At 37.0% G+C, this 24,124-nt stretch overlaps 1 long non-coding RNA gene across 1 annotated transcript; it reads left to right on the forward strand.

The window, feature by feature from the left end:
• Nucleotides 1-7,301: 7,301 nt before the first annotated feature.
• Nucleotides 7,302-23,584, forward strand: LOC128860032 (uncharacterized). Its single transcript, XR_008454212.1, has 2 exons — nucleotides 7,302-13,460; nucleotides 13,510-23,584. It is a non-coding gene; the product is annotated as an uncharacterized LOC128860032 (long non-coding RNA).
• Nucleotides 23,585-24,124: the final 540 nt, after the last annotated feature.

Consider the following 24,124-nt stretch of genomic DNA (forward strand, 5'->3'; position numbering starts at 1 on the left):
ATCATAGCAATTATAGCTCCGGGTGAGCCAGTGCTTCCTTCATGATAGCGCTTCATATGACTCGGTTCATTGCGTCGCTTCTCCTAGCATGTATAAGGCGTAAATTTGCATCAACATCGTCTGCCCATATTTTTGGCGATTTTCCAAGCTTTTTACTGTCCGTAACAAAAGAGTCGAATGTCTTTTACGTAATCCTGCTATCGTCCATCCTAAGTAGATAGCCGAATCATCTCAGTCTCTGAGCTTTAGCGAAACGCTCAATGTTTTGTCCTGATATCAGCTGTTCGATCTCGTCATTGCATCTTATTCTGTAAGGTCCATTAGCCTCCCTTACTGCTCCAAATATGAAGGATATTTAGGATTTTACGCTCAAAGCGGTTCTTTATGTTAGATACCCATGCTTGGCAACCATATGTTGCTACTGGTCTTATTAGCGTCCTGTAGATTTCTAGCGCTTACACCGCCTCGATTGTAATTTATTTTTCAGAAGTTTCAGGTGAGCAAAATAACTTTTCTATTAGTAGTAGTCTATTATTCACGCCGATTAGGGGCTCTGCAGTGGTGCACAGGTTTACACCCAGGCATTTAAAATTCTCCACTTTGTGAAAAATATATGGACCGACCTCCAGATTACAATAGTGTGTGCCGCTGAAAGACCTAACACGGTATTTTGTCTTATCGATTTTATTTTCAAGGCCTACTAGTTTTGCTTTAGTTATCAGATCCAGCGTACAGTCAGCAAGTGCGCGTTGGTTTCTGGCAACGATCAGCAAAGTCGCAGATTTGTACGCTTTTCGTGAAAATGGTAGCTCCAGGGGTGGATATCGCTGATTACAAAATTTAAAACTAGGTTAAATATAATATGACGTTAGAGAGAGTATCTCCCTGTTTCAGAGCTGTGATAATATCAACTAAGTCTGAAATACATATTTCCTTGTATCAACACTTTGGATGTTTCTCCTGCTAGGATCATTGATACTAAAGACGCGAGTTTCTTCGGCACTCCCTGCCGACAAAGTATTAAAGGCAGTTTGTTTCTATCGATGCTATCAACAGCTTTTTTAAAATCCGCAAATAGGCAGTGAATGTAAAAACGGAATTCATAGTAATCATCAGTAATTCACTAGTAATCAGTAGCCATTTAAAAATCGAAGTATTATCTCGGTCGATGTTTTGATTTTCTTTTTATGGGGAAGTTGGCAACTGTTTGTTTCCAGCACCAACTGAAGTATTAAAGGAGAGTAAAAAATTATCAAATACTTTCTTTTTACGCTTTAATCTAAAACTATAGGTTTGTAAGAGCAAGGAAAAGTGTTACAAAATCGCATACATATTTACTTATCTCACTACTTTGCAGTTATCTCATATTTAAGCACCTCGAAACGATTATATAAAATAGAATTCTTTATCAATGCAACAACAAAACAAAAGCGGCACAGAACGCGGGTGGAGACTTTTTCGAAAACTCACTGCGCGAAAGCTTTTTTCTATTCAAAACAAAAAATAAACGAAAAAAGAAAGCATACGAATATTTCGAAGATGTATCCATGTTCGAATTTTCAAAACCACAGAAATAAATAGGAACACAAAAGGCATAAGCGAGCAAATGTTCTTATCCAGGAAAGCTACGTCGTGTTGCCATAGGCGTTCCTCAGTAAACTTGCAGCCATACATATATACATATGCACGCACACACATACACATAAATTTGAGATAAACATGCGAACGAAAGTGGTTTCGAAAATACATATTCTGTGGCGTACAGACATACTTACTCAGTTTTGAAAATACATACTTACATATTAGCTAATGCATTACGTGAGTAGAAGCGCCAATGGCGCGCGCTCTCAATCTGTACCTACTCTGTTCAGTTGTGTGAGAGATTTTCTAATATTTTTGTAAAAATTGTTTAAAATACATACAGTCTAGGGGCGAGTGCAGTCAATCCTGTATGCGTGTATGGGTAGGCGTGTGTTTTCGCGCACGCAAAGTGGCCAGATTGTAGCTACTTTCAAAAAACTGTTTTTAAAAAACAAAAATAAATAAATAAATATCAAAAAAAAATTTACGAATGCTAAAAAGCATTTCAATTCATTTCAAAAACTTAATATTAATGCTTGTGCGCTTAGAAATGAATGAAGCTTAACGCGCCATTAAAGAATTTTCATTCAGGATTTTCTGTATGTGCTTTGCGCTTGCTTTCGTTACTTTTTCACGTTCATTTTACATTCATCATTTTATGTAGCACAGATTTTCGAAAATACGTACGCATTTTCTCATTCAAAATCGAGCGATCTTTCGATTTTTGCGCTCTGGATTTGTGCGGCCGATCGCAAGTTTTGCTCCTTGCTCTCATATAAGCGCTCACTTTCTGCTCCTCTCTTTTATCTTTTTTGGACTTATTTAGCATGCGTTTCTATATGTACATATGTACATATGTATGCATGTAGTATATTCGAGAATTTCCTCACCTTAAAACACTTCTGCAGCATCGTAAGGTGTGTTGTTTTGTTTCTGGCTTTCTTTTCGAAAAAGAAAAGCGTTTTTCGATCATTCAGCTGTGATATGCGAAAAGCATTTTTGATTTGGAAAATCACGTCAGTGGTCTCTGCGGAGGTTTCACGTTAGAACGTACATTTCGAACAGGAAAGCAACGCGCGAAGAAAAGAATTTTTTTTTTTGTGTGGCTCAAATGAAAATTTGAAGATAAAATGTGTTTGCTTTAAGGTTGAAGCTCATGAATGCAGAAAGAAAGAATGTGCACGAAATTTCAGTTACATTTTCGTAATTTATTGTATTCTTTTGTTGATTTTTGTATACCATTGCCGAGTGTCTTATAAGAAAAATAAAATACAAATTGAAACTAAATTGTAAAATTATTGGGCAGGAAATGAGCGAGGGTTGAAACTGAAAACAAAAAAATATTAGATTTCGTGTGAACTTGAAGTGGTTAAAAAAATGTCTATATATTTGAACGAGTGCTGGTTGGTTGGTGCTAAGAAAGTTGGAGACTTTCTTAAATATTCACAAAAATACAAATAACTAGTAACGGCGAAAGACACAAATTCAATGGTATAACTTGAAACTAAAAAAGTTTTTTCCATTATTTGTCAAAGCATTTTGTTTGAAACGAAATTATTGATATGAAAAAATACTTAGAATTGCTGACTTTGGAAACTCAAAGTTTCAAGTGAATTTCAGTTAAAAAATAACGAGTTGCTGGCAAATAAGCAAGCTTTCGAGTTACGCTGTTTTAAATTCAACCACTTACAAGTACGCTCCGCTCGGAAAACTTGTTTTTAAAGATTTTCAACTAGAAAAAAAGCCAACATGTAACAATAAACCATATTTTTCAATCAGTAAGCAACGGGTTTATTGATTCGAAACCTTCACAGGTGTGCACAAGCCTGAAAGAAAATGCTAAATTTTGAAAATTCGAACTCAACAATCATTCCATTTAGAACGAAAAGTTACTACTACAATTATCACTTTGCTAAAGTTGGCAACCATAACAACTACTATGGTTATTCGGATCGTTAAAGTGCGTGGAAAAAAGTGGGAAATGAAAGCGAGCAAGTAGACAATGGTAGCAAATATTATTGTCATAGCAAAAGCGGGGGAAAATATGCAGGAAGTGTGAAACTAACGAAGTAAGCGAGAGAGTTAATGTAAATAATGTACTAAATATAGATTTAATAAACAACTTGCTAAGGTATAACGTTCAATAAAAATAATAAAAATGCAAATGTCAGTAATTTTGAAACCATTTTGAAGCGGGAAAAAGATTAAAAAGATAATAAAATTAAAAAAACAAAAAAAAAAAAAAAAATTAAGGCATACAAAATAAAAAAAAAATTAAGCAAAACCAAAACAAATGAAATAAAAAGAATAAAGTAAAAACAAAAAAATTTAATAAAAAGAATTAAGTAAAAACAAAAGAAAAAAAATAAAAATAAAATAAAATAAAAAGAATTAAGTAAAATACTAAAATAAAACGATAAAATTCAATTAACAGAAATCAAATAATAAAATTAAATTACCACCAACAATAAAATGAAAAATTAAAAAAAAAAAATATTAAAAAAAAAAATTCGAAGTCCAAAAAAATTAAGCACAATAAATCTAAGCCTTCGAACAACACCCAGTAGAGAAAAGTACTATCGTCAAACATTCAAATAATAGTTAAATAACGCCACCAGCGCAAGTAAATATTTTGAAAAAACTACAAAACTGTATATCAGCGTATTGAGCTGAGTTAATTTTCTCTAAAACTAAACTTCGATAGTTGTCATCAAATGCAGGCAGTGCGGCATTTGGGCCGGCTGTGATCCGTCAACGGTTCGACTGTGGCTGCGTTTTTGAGTGGGCCTTCGTGGCGATCATGCGGGTCATTGCTGATACGGATGAACCACCAACAAAATGTTGCAGATATTGTGAAGGTGAGGGCGGATTGGCTAGATTTTAAGTGAATGAAATGAACTCTAACAATGTAATTAAAATATTATAATTCGTTTAAGTTAAATGCTGCCGCAGAATTCTGTATTGACATCTATTCGCTTAACGATCGTCAATTTAAGTGTTTTTGTAAAAAAAAGGTGAAAAATGTTTTATGTTCTTACAACAAAAAGAACAAGATTAGTGCAATTTTTAAGTGAAGGAAGTGCTTAGAAAGAGTTTTTCAAAAAGTGACGCCCACATGTGGGTAGTGAATAATTCCTAAAGCGTACATTTTTTTATGTCATCTTTGACATATGATGTCAAGTAGACACGATAGAACAATTATTGAAAACTTATGAATTACTGAAACTTTTTATCAAAATGGCCGGTTGTTAGGAGCAAACATATCGCAAAATTCGTAATTTTTTTTTGGTGGAAATAATCGTCCAAATGAGTCGACAATTCAAAGGTTGGTGAAAAAATTTAAAGAAATTGGTCCTGCTGAGGATAAAAAAAAGAAGTGCCAGATTAAAAACTGCACGTGCTGTTGAGAGTATTGCTGCTGGTAGCGTAAAGTGCTGCTGAACAACCTTCAACATCGATAACTCGATATTTAGGTGTTCATGAATCGACTGTTTAACGGTTTTTACTTGTAGATGTGCTCATGGTGGACATTGAAATGGTGTAGTTTTTTAGTAGAACCGTATTTTGAAAACAAAAAAAAAACTGTGAAACCAGAAAGAATATAAATTTTTACAGGTTTTGTTTTTAAACAACCTTTAGGCGCCTCGTTTGAAATACCCTTTATTTATAAAGACTAGTACAAATACTGGTTTTTCTACTTCTAAAAACTCTTATTAGAAAGTGTAAAAATTGTATCAGGCCAAATTTCTCAAATTTTGTTAACAGTTTCTGACTCTACCACACGATCGACTCGGATCATATTCGCTTTAAAAGCTTGCGGGGGGCTCAATGCTCCAAAAAACTCGAACCCACTTCGTCAAAACATCTCATGACAAAATATTTGAATTACACAGTCAAGAGGTCGATGTTGCTAGTGCGCTATCCCGCTGGAGGCTAAGTTTGTACTGCTTTCAGGCTCAAACGCGCTAGCGAAGAAGATGATCATCTGCTTTCATTAGGCTCAGGTTCATGAAATCTTGAATTGGTGAGAGTTACGCATTGGTATGTGCCTTATGACGACGGGACCCTAAATGTCGTTCATTGATAATCTCTTTGTGTCTAAACTTTTTTATATAACAGATTCCTTATAAACTTCTATATCCCTTTATTGGGGGTTTGACCTAGATCCTCCTCCTATTTGTGGTATACATCTTGCTGTTGTTCCATAAATAGAGGGTCGTACAGTTGTATGCCGCCTGCGATCGGCAATTCATTTTTTTATGAGGAACTTTTTCACGGTCGAAATACATTCGGATTTTTGCCATTGTCTGCCGAGGTTCGACCGCTATGAGAAACAACTTTTTCTAGCTGTCCAGCTAGCATGTTTTCTTGCAAATTCCAAACATTTTGCCTTGTGTCGTATGGTCAGGATTAGCTTTTTGCGAGGACTGCGATTGGCTATTCCAACTTCTCGTAGTCTTGTTGTACAATCATGTCAGAAACACCTCTAAGCTCACCTCTCTTTTAATTGGTATGGCTGATTTATGGATATGGATTCCCTTTGAAGCACCGTACAATTCTGCGATCGTCCTCCGGGGAAGTGTTTTGTTTCTTTTCCCTCTTTTTTTCGGGTTTGGCACAAATATGATTACATTTGAATTCATTTTTGCTGAAAATGAAAGCATATTTTGTATTTCTGTGTAAGATCTTCCATCTACTCTCAATTTCAGAATCTGCTTGCATTGTTCAGTGATGCAGTGCTTCGCTTAACCCCAAATCTGTCCATTTATAAATATTCCTTCCATAACCTTAAAAAACTGACGGCACTGCTATTTCAATGTTGCACTTAAAAACGTTTAGATTTTTCAGATAAACCCTAGTTTTATTCAGATAAACTCTACACATTTCTAATTCCTTAACGCTTCGTCGATATTTGGTAATGAAATTTTTGTTTTCTTTTGTTTCTAAAAAAAAAAACAAAAAATCTCATTCTTCAACCCCAAAACCGTATCCTTTCCATCCTTACTGCCGCACAATAGTCAACGCATTATTTGCATTGTGGGTGCTAAAACAAGCAAAAAACAAGAAAACACGCATTGCATCAGTGGCGCCAGTATGAGGAAGTGTGTAACTACGGTAATAGCGCAGACACACCAAATTTAGCGAAGTCCTCAACCATTGTGCGATCCTTCTGGCAGAAAAATGTGACACACAGATGGCGCTCCAAGCAGTAAGAAGGCCTTGTTCCTTAGCAACGACAGGTAGGCATTCCCACTATTTAGGAGTGGTAGACAAGACTGATTCTTGTCGAGGCCCTATGCTCCCGAGTGGAGTAAGCAAGGAAAAAAAACTGCCGGCCAGAAGCCTTACAAAATGCCCGAGTGTTTCTTTTTATATAAATCGAAAACTGCGCGTAAAGTTGTCGAAATTTCAAAGTCCTATGAAGTTCCGTTAAAGAACTTGTGGTGAAAGCAATTTCGGCTTAAGTGCTCAGTTATACACTTTTTAAAGTAATTCTACTGAAAAATGTATTTTTGTCGATTATTTGCGCCCTGTTGGCGGTGAGGGTACGATATATGGTATATGGATTGTAATACAATATTTTGTCAATTTGAAAAAAAAAAAATAATAATAAAAACAATAAAATAAAAAAAATCAAATAGAAAAAAAAAAAAAATAAAAAAATAAAAAAATAAAATAAAAAAAAAAATAAAAAAAATATAAATAAAAAATAAAAAAAATAAAAAATAAAAAAAATTAAATATAAAATAAAATAAAACAAATTAAAAAAAATTAAATTAAATAAAAAAAATTATAATTATAAAATAAAAAAATAAATTATATAAGATAAAAAAATAAAAAAAATAATAATAATAAAAAAAAAAAATAAAAAGACCAAAAATAAAAAGACCAAAAATAAAATAATTTTATTAAGGTTCTGTAATCACTGTTCATTTGTAGAACAACATCAAGACGCACACCACAAATATAAGGAACTCGGCCAAACACCTAACAGAAGTGTCGCCGCCAATGATTTATTTATTTATTTTAGTCTCTTAAAACTCGCACTCACTTATAAAAATGTAGTTTAAGTAAATTTACATACTCGCAACATGCACTTTTGTTAAAAAGAATGAAACAAACAAAATACCAGAAACTTTATTTACTCGTTCATTTGCATTAATGATTTTGAACTAGAAAACATCTCAAGTTCATTAACCTGAAAATGTTGCAAGTTTTGGATTTTCAAAAAGTTGCACTGTTTTCAAAATGTCTATTTGTGCATGTGTGTGTATGTATGTGTATATATAAGTGCATGTGTATGTGTGTGCATGTTGCGTGCACTATTTTTTTTTAATTGTACGTAGTACACATTCACCTTTGCTTAATGCGCTGCCACTTCACTTCACTTTCGCATTCTCCCCTCACACTGCGGCCGCTAAACTCAATGTAAACTAAACAGAAATTGTGTTCGACGCATAATAAGATCAATTTAATGAGTTAATTGAAAGATTTATGTGCTTTCTCATCTACAAAGTGCAGGTATATACCTACATACATACATAGTTCACAGTGATACTCATTTATGCGTACTCACACGTAGTAAGTGGTGCACACCCCCTCCTAGACCACATAGATGGGCTGGTTGCTGCAGAAGTTCGAACAAACCAAATTTCATTATATTTAAGATTATTGATTAAAAAGTGGCTGCGAAAGTGTGTAGGCGTGGAAACATTTTAGAGGCATACATTTGTGCATATGAGAGTGCGTAGAAGTATGTGTAAACAAACTTCTTAGTATGAATTCTTCAGTGTATGTGTTGTAGCTTCACTGCAGGCCAGATCAGTTATACCAAACTAGTTCGCCTCTAGTGAATTTATAAGTAGCACCATTCGCATTATAAACGCATGGATAACAATGATAACAAATGAGGTTTCAGACAGGGTGACTCGCTATCGTGTGACTTCTTTAACCTGATGTTGGAAAAAATTGTTCGAGCTGCAAAACTTAATCGCTCAGTCACAATTTTCTATGAAAACGTTAAATATTAACATCATCGGCTTTAACAATCACGCTGTTAGTGCTGGGGGATAAAGAAGCAAAGCGATTGGGTCTGGTGGTGAACGCGGACAAAACGAAGTACCTCCTGTCATCAAACAAACAGTTGGTCCACTTGCGTATCATCACCCAAGTCACTGTTGACAGTTATGATTTCGAGGACTTCGTTTATCTAGGAACCAGCATTAACAAGGGTAACAATGTCAGCCTGGAAATCCAACGTAGAATCTCTCTTGCCAATAAGTGCTACTTTGGACAAAGTAGGCAATTGAGTAGTAAAGTCCTCTCTCGACGAACAAAACTAACACTCTTTAAAGCTCTCATCATGCCCATCCTAACGTATGGCGCAGAAGTGTAGACGATGACAACATCCGATGAATCGACTGTTGGAGTGTTTGAGAGAAAGATTCTGCGCAAGATTTTTGGGCCTTTGCACGTTGATGCTGGCGATGGAACAATCAACAATGAGCTGTATGAGCTTTACGAGGATATAGACATAGTGTAGGGAATAAAGCTCTAGGGGCTCCGTTCGCATTTTGTCCGAATGGATACAAACGCGCCGGTTCTGAAAGTACTCGATGCGATACCAGCTGCTGGTAGCAGAGGAAGTGGAAGGCCTCCTCTGCGTTGGAAAGATCAGGTGGAGTAGGACTTGGCTTCACTTGGTGTGTCGACTCGCGCGCTTTGTTAAATTCGTAATATTTTGACGCCAATAGATCCGCTTGAAGTGCATTTCTGCCCGCGAAAAAAGTTTCGTAAAATACTATACGCGTGGGTATCAAACATTTTTTGTTTTTTTTAAAGTGCAGGACACAAAAGATCTTTAAGGTCTAAGTGTCGGCCATTGCGCGCATTACTAATTTCAATGTATGTAAGATATACTACACCCTTTTCCCTTTGACTTATTTCTGGCGTTTAAGTTGAATTTTGAGTTTTCGTGTATGAAGAGACTAATGCTAGAATTGTATGGCAAATATTTGTATTTGAACCCGCTAAATCCCTCTTTTATGAGCATTCTGTGCCTTTTTTAGTAAAAACACAAAAAGAACCCATTTATTAAGAAGTTAGAGGGTTAAAATATTCCACGAAAATATTCACTGTTGTTTTTTACATAGAACTGCTGAGCACTTCGTATATCTAAAATGTTAAGATCACTTAGTTTCCTATGCCGATTCTCTTATGGTAAGAATGTGCCAACGGGTGAAAATTTTTTCGGTTTTTTGGTCACGCGTGATCTGTCAAAAAAACCTATTCGAAAAAGTACCACCCTTTGTAGGACACAATCACCCTTTAGTAGGACACAAAACATGCCTTAGGTCAAAGTGTCTGCCGTTGGGCACACTACAGATACAAAAATTATTATTATATTAGTAGTATAGGGTGGGCCATGTAAATTTTGCTTTTTGAATCGGCTATAAGAAAAAAAACAAATCAAAATTTTTCCAACCTTTTTTTTTATTTTGAAGACTGAACATTGTCATTTATGAATGAAAAATAATATTGTTCAAATGACTGCCACGTCTGGCTTTACAGTAGACCATTCGATCAACCCAATTTTTAAGCACATTTTCGACTGTTTGGGCTCCAATTTCATGAATGGCAACTTCGATTTCGTGTTTTAAAGCATCAATCGTCTCTGGATGGTTCGCATAGCTTTTGTCCTTAACGGCTCCCCACAAAAAATAGTCCAACGGGTTTAAATCACAGCTCCGAGGCGGCCAATTGATATCGGAATTTCGGCTGATTATTCGATTTTCAAAAACGGTAGCCAAAAGTTAGAGTGTAACTTTGGCAGTGTGACAAATTCCACCGTCCTGTTGAAAACAAATGTCGTCCATGTCATCCTCTTCAATTTTTGGAAACAACTCGTTGAGCACGTCACGGTAACGCTCACCATTTACTGTAACCGCGGCTCCTCGCTCATTTTCGAAAAAAATGGCCCGTTGATGCCGCCAGACCAAAAACCGCACCAAACAGTGACTCGTTGTGGAAGCATTTGCTTCTCTACAGTAACGTGTGGGTTTTCTGAGCCCCAAATCCGACAATTTTGCTTATTGACGTAGCCACCGATGTGAAAATCAGAAAAGAAGAAGAAGGCTCACCACTTTAGAAACAGGTTTTCAATATTTCCCAATTTTGTTCAAGCGTATAGCGTCCCATTTTGTAAATGTCAAACCTTTAAGTAAATTATGAACACATTTGACATGTCATTTGTGTTACCATTCTCAAAAAAAATAGGTGGTTCAAAAAGCAAACGCTATATGGCCCACCCTGCAGTAGTAATTTAGTAGTAATTTTATTTATTTGTAAATATGGCATCTTACATTTCAACAGTTCATATAAATATACAAGTACATAAAGAAAGAAATAATAAATTTGTGGCAAATGTTTCTGTCACAGCTCAAAAATTAATCAAAAATTAAACTCTGCAATACGAAATTCTCTATAACGTATGGCTGGGTATATAAAGTAAGTTAGTCTTTTCCAATTATGGCCATTAAGTAAGTATATACATTACTTCTGCTTCATTTACCTTCGCTGCGTTTAGGTATCTTGTTCTGATCTCCTTCAGTACCGCACATCTTCTTAAGAAGTGCTGCATATCTTCTTCCTCGTTTAAATTGCAGAAGGGTGCATATTTTCTGGATATTTCTACACATGGTTGCATTTTGCTTTAGTAAACTACATCTTGCTTTGAAAATTGCTGTAATATCAGCTAGTCGCATATCTTCTTTAATATATGCTTCCTTTTTGAGTAGTCTAAATACTTATAAATTCGCGTCGCGCTTGACTGTGCTTTTTGCCTTGCCATGTTGAGATCTTTTATTTTCATTTTTGTAAGAAGTTTCACACAGCGATCTTGCCAGTTTACAGCGGTGATGTTTTCTTCAAACTTCAGACCAAACTCCATTCCCATGTCGTTCAGATGCTTAGGCCAAAACAAATTTTTACTTAAGATGCCTTGTGTTAGTTTGTGTGGGAGTCTGTTGCAATTGTATTTATAACTGGTTTTCCAGATATATATTACTTCATGTGTAGGAAGTAACGTTGAAGTTTGTTTGCTTCATCTCTGCAAACTTGTGCTTCCTTTTTGAAGCCATTCGGCTTCGCTAAAAAGTCGTTCCATGTGCAATTAATAATAGCTTTTGCTGAAGTATTCCTGGCTTGGCACCAAGATATTTATATTCGGCCACCAATTTAATTTCTTCACCTTGGTACCATTTTTCTCCCTGGGAAAGTGTTCCACCTTTTCTATAGACAGTCATCTCCGATTTATTTGGGTTTACTTCCATATTCCATTCAGCGCAGTATTTCTCCAGGTTATTAATCAGGGATTGCATGATTTTAGGATTATCCGCCTGGAGAACAATATCATCGACATAAAGGAGAAGATAGTCGTGTAAATCATTTAGGTATAAAGTGAACAATAATGGCGATAACAGACATCCTTGTTTCCCACCAGTGCAGGTTTCAAAATAGCCGGATACTCCTTTTCCCGTTATTATTATGTATTACTATTAACTATTAAAATATCACATTGAATACTTATTTGACGATGAGAGTAAATATCTGTGAAATGTATGTATGTATGTAACAACATAAAAATTAAAATTTTATTCATTGACACACTTACACTTCACATAGATACACGGCCATTATGTGACAAAAATGTTTGACATGTTTTTAGAAATTGAGGGCAAAGCACAAAACTGTAGTAGTTTATTTTAAAAATCAATTAATTACAAAAGGATGTTTAAAAATAAACATTTTAAATATCACGATGTTATGAAAAAAATGAAAACTATTTGCATACATACATACATATGTAGGCGCACATTCATAAAAATCAATTTTGTAAACAAATGTTTATGATTTCAATAAAAACTTTGCTTCGTTTTTGCTGACGCCGCGACTTTGGTGGAATTTAGTTGATGGCTGAACAGCTGTGGAGTGACTAATAAAAAATGTCTATCAAAATAAATAAATTTAATCTTAAAGAAGAACTAATGTTCTCGAAATTTGTTAATAAGATTAATAAGAATAGCGACAAAAAGCGGAAAATTCATGAACTCTCAGCATTGATGGCGATTTCGGTCAAAACAACTTGTTTACACGGTCTCGTCTACTTCGGAAACGTTGTAATAATTTGCTTTGTTGATTTGCTTTGTTGCATTGCGTCATATCAGGCAGGCAACAACAACAGTTGGTAGTGACAGTAATGCATAGTGTTTTGAGTCAGTGTTGGCATATTACATTGAAATACTTACTAATAGACGCAAAGGAAAAATGTTGTAGGCGTTCAATCACTGCAGTTGGCTGTGTAAATCAAAATTTAAATGACAATAAAGTTTATTTTCGAATTTTTTGTGGCTACGAATAGGGATTGGAATGAGCAACATATCACACTGTGCATATAAAGGGGCTGTTGGGTGCCATACATTCACTTGGAGACAATGCGCGCTGCGCTTAGCGGTCCTTATCAACATTCAAAGCCACTGCCAGAAGTCAGAATTTAAAAAAAAAATTGTATTTTTGTTTTGCATTTTATTAATAAAATATCTTAGAAATATAGTTAGGGAGTTCACAAAGTGTACTATTGATGCTATTTCTCCCTTCTGCTATTGAAATAGCACAGTTGTATAGTCGAACGTGTGAACATCCTTTGCTATTTGATGTACTATTGTGAATGCTATTCACCCAATCAATCAGCTGCTTAGCAGAAGTGAAAGTAATACAAAATATAAATATAAACATAAAAATGCCTAGGAGGAGCGAAAAAAGTAAAATAATAGCAGCGATTTGTCAAAAATATACACACGACATCTTCATTGTGGACGAGAGTAAGTAATCCAACACTTCCTTTGTGCTCTTTTTACGTGTTGATTGTAGGTGATGAAGACGAGCAGGAAGATATCGATGAAAGTTTCAGACTGAATATGCTGATATTGCTAAACAATCGCCGAGGTGTCCATTTAGGAATTCCTAAGCCAAACCAATGGAAGCTGAATGTATTGGAGCATTTAGATGAAAACAGATTTTGCCAAATGCTGCGAGTAAACCAAATGGAGTTTGACCACCTTTTAATCTTAGTAAAAGATGATGATGTGTTTCGGAGTGATAACAACACAATACAGCTTCCGATTGAACTTCAGCTTAAAATCGTACTTTATAGGTTGGGATCTTCCGGTGAAGGACTTTCGATCCGTAAAGTGGCATCCTTATTTGGTGTTGGAGATGGCGGTACCATTCAAATCGTAACCAGGCGAGTTTTTTCAGCTATACTCAATTTAAAGGGTAGATTTTTATTCTGGCCCAATGAAAGAGAGCGTTTAAAGCTGGTTGCAGCCACAGAAAAAGAAATGCCTGGATGTGTTGGATTTTGCACAAATTGTGATGGTAAACAAAATCAGCTGATCGTATAGCATAGACAAATAGCACACTAAACATACCTTTTAAAGTTGTATTGAAATAACAGTATTTGTACATGTTAAACAAAAACAACAACTTTACAACTGTGCTAATACAATAGCATGATTAAAGAAATACGACAAATAGTACATATTGTGAACTCCCTAAATGTGAAAATTTGAAGTGAATCCGACAAATATTTTTCGAGTTATTCAACAATGAACAAAGGGCGCTCGGGCGCTCCGGAGCGTTCACAAAATTTTGAATGCGTTTTTCTCAAAACTATGTTTTTTGAACTGGTGATCACTGTATCTTTAAAACCGCTTGGTAGATTTCAATAAAATTTATACTGCTTTTGAAAAACATAAAAAAAAATCGTGCCTGATTGAAGGATTTTCTTTTTTTTTCAAAAATTTCGATTTTGTTTTAAACAATTAACTGTCGGTTTTTTTCTCGAAAATCCGAAAAAATATTTCCTCAGGCCGCCATATTGTTAATTTTCAAAAAAAATGCTTCGATCAAACACAAGATTATCTATTAATAAAACTAATTTCTCTTGTCCGATTCATTTGAATCTTCAAGGACTTGTGATTATCACCGTAAGGGACTTCTGGCGAAACGGGCTCCACACAAACAGCGATAACTTTTACAATTTTTTTTTATTTTTTTTGATTTTTTTTTTTTTGAAATTTTGCTAAAGTCAAGTCGACAGATGATGCATTAATGCTATGTTTTAATTTTTATAAAAAATTTGTAAAAAAAAAAATTATTGAAAATTAAAATTTTTTCGAGCCTCTGATACCATTATGAAACCATTATGATACCATTATGAAATCAACCGCTGTTGGTGGCTGTTGATGTAATGGAGCAGATTTATGGGATTTAGGTTGGAGCAGTCTCCAGTCTGTCGAAGAGAGGAGCACGCAGTGATTTTAATCGTCTACCTGCCATGCCTGGCCATTTACAGAGAAAGTGCTCAACAGTCTTCTTCTCTGAAAGGCCCCCACAGCTTCTACAATGGGTGCTAAATGAAGCTGAAATGAATCTAGCTTTTGCGCGTGCATGCCGATCGTTCAATAATCGGTAAACACAGCCACGAATTTGGAAATTTAATGACGTGGAGTTCACAGGACTTTCTGTGTCCTCCGCCTTTTGTACTGAGGCCAAAGAGTTTTCGAAATAGCACAGGAATAAATGGAACTTCATCTCTTTTACGCTTTTCTGTGAAATAAGAGGTCCGATTCCACTTTAACACCAGTCAGAGACATGGCGATGACCGCGCAGGAGGTCACTCAGACCAATTCAGTCGACCCCCTCTTGGCAAGCTCATCAGCAATTTCATTTGCTTCAAGTTCTAATTTCCTGGCATCCAGATAAGAGAAATATTACCTGCATACTCAATAGATTTGATCTCCTCCCCCTGCTCCGATTCCATCTTGCAGTCGTAGTTTCAAACTTTGTGCAATTTTTATCGGAAGCATAGCGTGGGTTTTGGAACAAGACGTGATTAACAACTTCTTACTTATCCGTGCAGATTGGGCAGTTTCGTGAACTGTTATGACCAAATCTATGGAGGTATTTTATAAATATCCCGAGCCCTGAAACGAATTGAGTTAGGTAGAAATTTGTTCTCTCATAGGATCATACCCCCTTAAGGGTGGGTATTCAGTTGTATGTCCATCTCTACCCTTGGGGGATCTGTTCCACCGGTCTTGCCGCTGTATATTGTCTTAATTTCTTTTGCCAAAATATCTGGCGGGTTTGTCGGGAATCGAGATATGCCACGAGGTGTACATACATACGTATGTATCCTATAGATGGCCTGCTGCGTTTTGAATATGCCAACCTGTTAAGAATGTCCGAATTTTTCTACTTAGTTATTCTACTACTTACATACACAAGGTGGCGCAAAATTAATCACTCAGTTTATAATTTTTCAAAATCCGCCTGCTGTATAGAAATAGACAAGCAATGGAAGCCCTTAAAGTCCATCACTCAAAATCATTTTCTTCTTATTTAGTTAAAAAGTTATTCAAAAACAAACCCGATGACCAGTTATGCGCCACCTTGTATGTATGTATGTTTGTATGTACGCACGAACAATTTCTGTGTCTTCTCTGGGAGTTTTAAATAGGGAGTTTACCTTTAGCCTAATTCGCCTTTGCGTTGAACAATTCACAGAAATACAATAATATTTTTAACACCAGCCGAACCCTGTTGAGGTAGCTCTTTAAAATGCTGTCTACCCCACCCCCTCAGCTGTGTTGCTTGTGTAGGCGTGTTGCTAACCAATTAGTGCGCTGCCAATTGCCTCCGACGCGACGGCATTCACATGCTCGCGCATTACAAAGCGGATTACTTAAGTAATCGCATGCGAAGTAAACAAATCCATACGTACGTGCATACAAATGTATGTGCATACATTTACAAGCATAAGCAACGCAGAGAAAAACTTTGAAGAAAACCTTGACTTGATTTCGCTAATTTCGGCTAGAGTGAGCAAAGCACAAAAACAAGCAGTTAAAATGAATAAAATGCCAAAGGCTTATAGAAACGCGCTAGTAAATCACAAGAACAACAAAAAATACAACAATATACAACAACAACACCAAGTTGCATGTTTATGGCATACTTATCTTTCAAAGCATCTATGTCAGCTGAAGCCACTGCCTGCCACTCTGCCATCACCATCACCGTCCACCGTCACTGGCGTTGTAAAGACGACAAACAAAAGCTCGCGAAATCCTCGCAAATCGGCTGCAATTAATTGCTGCAAACAAAGTGATTAAATTTGAAATTTATCATATTTATTATTAGTCATAGCGCAGCTTTTAGAAAAAAAAATAGTAAAAAAAATACTTATATATCAAGTAATAATTTTCCATTTGAATGCTTACAAGCCAACTAAATTCTTATCCAAGGCAAATTCAGCTCCCACCCACACTTCAATTTTTCGTCAACTTTGTTTTTGTTTGTTTTTTGTTCTTACGTTTAAAAATATAACGCAGCACGACATAAAAACTAAAAACTAAAAAGAAAAAAATTCTTTCTCGCAATTCTTGAAAATGCCATTTGAATATTACCACCGTGTTCCAACAATAAACCAATGCCTGATGTCAAGGGGAAGTTGCTGCAAACAACACTTCAATACTCGCATACACGCGCGTATGGAATTTTCTGACACATTTTACAGTTTTATAGTCTTTTACATGTCGTAAATTATTGAGTTACCTAATTTTCGAAACATCCTCTGGCATATACCCCGAGTTTTTTTGTCTTTAATTTTATTGCTGCTATAACGCGGCCTATCGCCTGCGCCCTTCTATTACCGGTTTCCATGGCGACTTTCTACGCGCTCACGTATGCCACTTAGAAAGTGTAACATTTTCGATATTCTTCTGTCAACTGCACTGTAATTTGTTTGTCATCTAAATACTGGTGTAGGTTGGGCTGCAGACAGGCCTATTTTTATACAGGTTTGTGGGAGAAGAGCCGCGCCAGTGTGTGGTGTGTGTGTGTGTGTATTAGGACATTCAAAAATGATTTATGTTTAATGCTTTGGTATAAAAGTTTAGTTAATATTTTAATTTGTTTCGTATGAAAGTCGCCGCATAAGTGTCCAAAAAGTTTATAAATATAGAGGCTTCTCAATAAGATAAAAAATAACTTTTCTTTTGAGAGCAGTAAGAGCAGTTTTGTCGCTTCAAACGATGAAGAGGCCCCAATTTTTCAATTAACTTGATTTTGTATTTATGCGTTGAATCCAATAACTTTATGCTAAAATCGCTACAATGTGGTCTGAGAGATCAAATTCTCAATTCTTGTGAGCGACGTGAAATTTCCTACTTCCAGGCTAACTTAAACTTACAGAAAGTTCTCTAATGTTTGCGCTACCTACACTCAGTACTTAGTTTAATGTGACATCAAGCATCTACTTGAAGAAGGCAAACATTTATTATAGCAAGCGTGTAGGTTTGGAAACCTTCTTAGCCGCTCAGGAGTAACAATCACGTATGCTGACGATATCGCAAAAGTGGCGAGGAACAAAAGGTATCCACTTGAAACCTTCCGTAACATTGAAAGTCGCTCAAAAGCAGTAGATCTTAAAATAAATGGAGGCAAAATGAAATATCTGAAGATATCGCACATCGAAGAGAGACAAAATCTCGAAAACATGGAAATCTTTTGCGAGTGTTGAGCACCTTAAACACCTGGGAGCTCTAATAAAAAAAAACAGATCGCAGTCATGAGGCAATACACAAAAATATGCTGTAGTCTTAACTGTTTACTACACCTAAATGTAAATTTCACCTCAAAGACGAAGTGAGCTTAAAAGCTTTTGAAAGAATAGTACTTCGAATTGTGTTTGGTCCCATACGTTGCAACGATGGAACGTATTGAATACGCTATAACGACGAATTGCTGAACTTTTGTCGGGAAGAAGATGTCGTTAAACATACAAAATCCACAAGTAGGTAGGTTAGGTTATTTAGGTTGCTTGTCTAAGACAAGATACTCTGTGGCTTTAAGGTCCCTTCAAAGAAATAATCGCCTAGATATTTGGCACGGCTTCTTTGAAGTGCAGGATATTCACAGAGGAGGTGTTTCACCAACTCGATTTCTACTTCATCTCTACAGCTCTTTCAGAAGTCATTGTGAGGCACATCCATTCTACTGGCTAAGATGCCAATAGCGCAGTGACTCGTTGTAACTCCTGTGAGGGCGTTGATAGTAGATCTGCTGAATGCAAGCATATAATTTGTCCTTTTAAGATTTAAATTTGGTTAGAGTGCTTTGGAGAGCCTGCATTTAGTAGTCAGAGACCACCTTCTACTGGTTTTCTCGATTAAGCTCAGGTCAATCGCATTGTATAACTCGTTTAGAGGAATACTTATGCCCTGTACCACTCGCTGAAGGTCCAGCTCAGAGCCTATCCTTGTACACTCATCTCCTCTTTTATTTCCCTCCACTCTAGAGTGGCCGTGGACCCACCAAAGTGTGGGGCTGTGTGTTTGGGATAAGCGAGAGCGGCCTTCTGCATTTTTTAACACAGTTTGAATTGATGCCACTGTTTTGATCGCTGATTGACCATCAACAAAAATGGTAAGGGTTGCTGAAGGTAAGACCATTAGTCGTTTTTGCTGCTTTGTCTATAGCGTAGATCTCAGCTTGGAAGACGCTACACCGGTTTGGGAGTCTAAAGGAACAATTTAATTATCATTCATCCATCTTTAAGCCGTCAGTATAAATATGGTGACCAATCCTTCCTGTCGGCGGCGCCGTGGCCGAATGAGTTGGTGCGTGACTACCATTCGAAATTCAGAGAGAGAACATTGGTTCGTATCTCGGTGAAAGATCAAAATTAAGAAAACGTTTTTTCTAATAGCGGTCGCCCCTCGGCAGGTCCGAGTGTATTTCTGGCATGAAAAAGCTCCTCATAAAAAATATATCCGCCGTTCGCAGTCGACTTGAAACTGTAGGTACCTCCATTTGTGGAACAACATCCATTTGTGGAACAACATCTAGAAGCACACCACAGATAGGAGGAGGAGCTCGGCCAAACACCCAAAAAGGGTGTACGCGCCAATTATATATATATATAATCCTTCCTGTCAGATATGCGTATTTTATAGTCTGTGTTCAGATCTATCTTGGGAACCAGATAGTCTGTTTTCAATGCGTCTTGCAAGTGTACCACAGATGATTGAACTGATACATGACCGTTTAGTTTACATATGTATATATCAATGGGTGGAATATGTAGGATCACTTCCAGCGCAGTCTGAGCCGTCGATCGGAGCGCACCTGTTATTCCTACACAAGTTAATCGTTGGACTTTTATGAGATTCTTTAGGTAGGATTGTGTCTGCACCGTCTCACACCACACGAAAGCTCAATAAGTCAAGATGGGTCTGATGATTGTATTGTACGCTCTGAGATTGATGTACTGTTTCTTTATCCGTTCCCTGGTGTTCTTTTTCCAACAAAAATTTCAGTACAGAATTATGACAAGCTACTTGGCTTCATTCGATAAGGTTAGTATTACTCCATCTACAGACGGTAACTGAAAACTCGGTATCTATATCTTCTAGTGAACAGAAATAGTTCGGTCTTGGCTGGATTAACCATTAGACCGTTTGAAGTCGCCCACTTGGAGAGTTCCCTTGACGCTGATTGCATAAGCCCGAGTCGAGAGAAATTTCCTTGTCATCAGGATGACTACATCGTCTGCATAACCAACTGTCTTGATCCTTTTCTTGTTACCACATAACAAATATTGCAAAAAAGTATCAAGACAAGTATCAAGTACAAGTCTCGTAAAAAGCATCGAGTAAAAAAAAAACGAATTGCTTCGAGAGAAAAGTATCGAGTAGGTGCAGGTATCGGTGAATAACTAGTGGAACCTCGAAATGGAATCTGAAACGAGCTTGGAACACGCACGTATTCTCTAAGAAGTGAGGATACAACCATTGAAAATTGTCTAATATGAAGAGATGTAATTCACCTCCTCTGTAAGTGACCTTTATTGTGCAGAAGTAATTACTAATAAATTTTGAATTCTTGCATTTTAAAAATTCGCATGCCAACGTGCCATTGGGTTCCTAAAGGGTTTAAGAGTGCAATTGACTAAAATAGAAATGTCACTTGGCCATACAAACATACATACATATTTACATAGCCGTTGGATTGGACGATGCAACACTAAACTATTCGTATTCGTTTTGTTGTTGGCTTTGCAACATAAATTTTCCGTTCCGTTAAATTATTTTCCACGCATAATTACCAAAATATGTGAGGAAAACTTGCAATCTAGAACAACATGCGAGTACAAACAAGAAATTAGCTTTTCATAAACAAACAAACAATTATGAGCGCCTTATCTCGCATGTCGTCCGCACACATATTGCACGACGCTATGTGTGTATGTATGCGTGCACTTATGGCTTATGCCAGCTAACGCGCTAGTGGATGGCATACTATCACAAAAAAAAAAACAACAAAAAAAAAGGAAAAGAAAAAACGCAAAAAAAAAAAAGAAAACAGCAAAAGAAACAGAAACAGAAGCTAAATCAACAACAATAACAACCAAAAGTTATAATCAAGTGCTGTAGTGTCTGAGTTTCATGTGTGGGTGTGTTGGGCTACACATTTCACTCGCACACATGTACATACGTGCCATACTAAGCATGTGCGTGGTATGTATGGATGTGCACACACACACATATGGACATAAGTAAAACTTATGCAGTTAGAAGCACAATATTTCTTTCGTGGTTGCTCCCGTTTTTGCGGATGTGCGAACGCCGTCACTATACTCGCCGTATGCTGTGGCGTTCAGCAAAATGCAAATACATACGAATACCAGCTCTACATAATACTACACACACACACACGTATACGCAGCAATGCTAGTGGCCATTCTATTTCATACTATATGCGCGCATTCTAACAAGCGCCAGAGTGCCAGCAACAGTCTGCCTCAAACGGCTAAATGCCGTTGTTGCCATTGCTACCCATTGCTCGTGGTTGTTTTTTTTTTTATTCTTGCTGCTGCTGCTAGTTTGGGGGCGTTGTTGATAAATTGAAAACATTTGCTTGCAATCTGCCACATGAAGGCTACGCACCTGCCTTGCACGCGCCCGCACTCTCTCCTCCGCTAGATCGGCACATCACGGGCAACATAACTTACCTGGTTGCGTTGCAATTGCTGGCTGACGGACTGACTGACTAAGTAGTTGGGGCAATGTGGTCACATTACTGGCAAAATTGTTGTGGCAAAGTTTTCTGCGTTGATTTCACTTCATTTCTCTTGCAGCCTCTGGGTGCCACAAAATGTGAGTGCGTACTGGCGAAACAAGTTTGAAGCAGTCATACGAGTAAGTTGCTGTAGGGTGTGAGAGTGTTTGCTTTAAGGTACTCGTATACAATAGCATTAAGCTGAATGAACGTTTGATTTTGTTGTGGATGTATTTAGTGCGTCGTTTTTTTCAAATTTGTGCTTGAATTCAGCCGATAGCAGCCAATAGCTATCAATTAGCACTTCGTTTGTTTTTTAATCGGAACTCAATCATTCTTCGCGCCTGTAAATATGCAACTCTCAGCAGCAACAAGTGCACTATTTGGTTATTATTTCATTCGTCTGGTATATGTCTGCACCTCTCAACTGCCTTATGAAATGGCAATCAGTCTCACTATATTTTCCCTCTCAATAGTATGACTTCGCCCACATCTCCGTATGGCTGAAAATTTTCCAAAACTTTCCTACAAGAGAACATAGGAGAGATCCAGACACTATTTTGCGAAGTTCGGCATGAATTTTCTGCATCGACGACTCCAAGACTGAAAATGGTGCTGGGGAGGGCTGACATTTGGACACTAACTTCAGATGCTTTAGGTATAGTAAACACGATGTCTCAATCGGTAGTCTTTGCAATACTTAAAGACTAGACTGAGGTCTATAGTGACATCCAAATGGCTCTAAAATAAAATACTAAAAACAACTCGCACCTTTTCAAAAATTTTCCAGGAATACCAATTGAAGCCAAATTCTGTTAAAAGTCCGAATGAGCTTTAATTTATGTGGTTGGCGGAATACTGTGGTGTTCAACACAACGAACTGGCTAATGAATTGGTAAACTGCGGTTCTTTGGGGCGCCCAATTCAACTGGAGCCAATTTTAGACCCAAGCATCGCGGAAACAGGCGGGTAACAAAGCTCATGAGAACCGTTGGTGCAGTACCTGACACATACAAAACAATCAAGCGTTTTCTGGAGATGCCTAAAAGGGTAGTGGCAAAATTCCTCGTCAGACAGGGTAGGAGCGAGCTACGAGCCTTGAGAGGACTGCTTGCAGGACACACTTCATGGGGGCGACATATGGTCACCATAGGAATCGCTAAAACAGGCAGGTACTCAAGGCGGGTAACAAAGCTTATGAGAGCCGCTGGTGCAGTACTGACATACGCAAAACAACCAAGCGTTTTATGAAAAGAATGGATAGGGTAGTAGCAAGTTTCCTTCTCAGACAGAGGAATAGTGAGTTACGAGCTATTATAAGGGGCAACATGTGGTCACCATAGGCATCATCGACGAGCCATTGTCTACATCTTCTTTGGGGGATGAGCATTGTACAGAACATTTTCTGCGTTGATGTCTGGCTTTTGCCAGACTTAGGCGGTACATCTTTGGGGCGAATGTATTGAAACAGGACGAGTTGCATTTTCTTTCCTTCGACGAACTGCTAAGATTCATAAAAAAAATTCTGGCAAATTTGCAGAAGAGCAATAAGTTTCAAACCCACCAGTCCCTCCCTATTTATTCTTCAAATCCTCTCTGTTCTTAAGTCCATGGCGGAAATATTGCCTGGGTGCTTCTAAAAATTTTCGGTTATTGCATATACGAGTTCTGTCCTGCGAGCTTGCCGATTATTGCGAGTGCTCGAGACGGTTACTAAATATTAACAACAAATATTAACGGAATTCGATGCAATGGTATCAACGCTTATGTAAATCAAAATAATCAAAAGCAAAAAAAAAAAAAAAAAAAAAAATCAAAATATGGAAGATTTGTTTCATTTCAAAATCACGCCTATCAGCCTCTTTCGTTACAATTCCTGCCTCACCTACATAAATATTATTCGATGTTGAGTTTTTGCCTCATTTTCGCGCTGCAACTACAGCATCAGGAGCAGCGATGGGCGCGATTGGAGAGAGATGCTTGTATTTGTATTGGCATCTCAACAACAATAGTTCAAAATCAAGGTCAACTGTGTTCGAATTGACCCAATCAACGCCATGAATATAAATTGCTGCATTTTATAGAGCCGTCTGGCTGCTTACCCAAAAATTGTTTGTTGTTGTAGTGTTGAAAGCAAGATATGCTTGCTCAATTGCTAATAAGAAACACACAACAGCTGGTCATATTTTATATCAATAAACCCTGAACTTCTCAGTTCTCAGCCATGCTTATGTGCGTGTGTATACACTCCTCATATACATACATACATATATGCATACACGGTTAGTTTTGTTCTCTTTTTGTTACAAAGTTTTCTGTGAGTAGGAGAACTAGTTAACCATGTTTTCGCTTTCACAAG

This window comes from Anastrepha ludens, chromosome 4 (assembly GCF_028408465.1).
Source record: "Anastrepha ludens isolate Willacy chromosome 4, idAnaLude1.1, whole genome shotgun sequence".
NCBI lineage: Eukaryota > Metazoa > Arthropoda > Insecta > Diptera > Tephritidae > Anastrepha > Anastrepha ludens.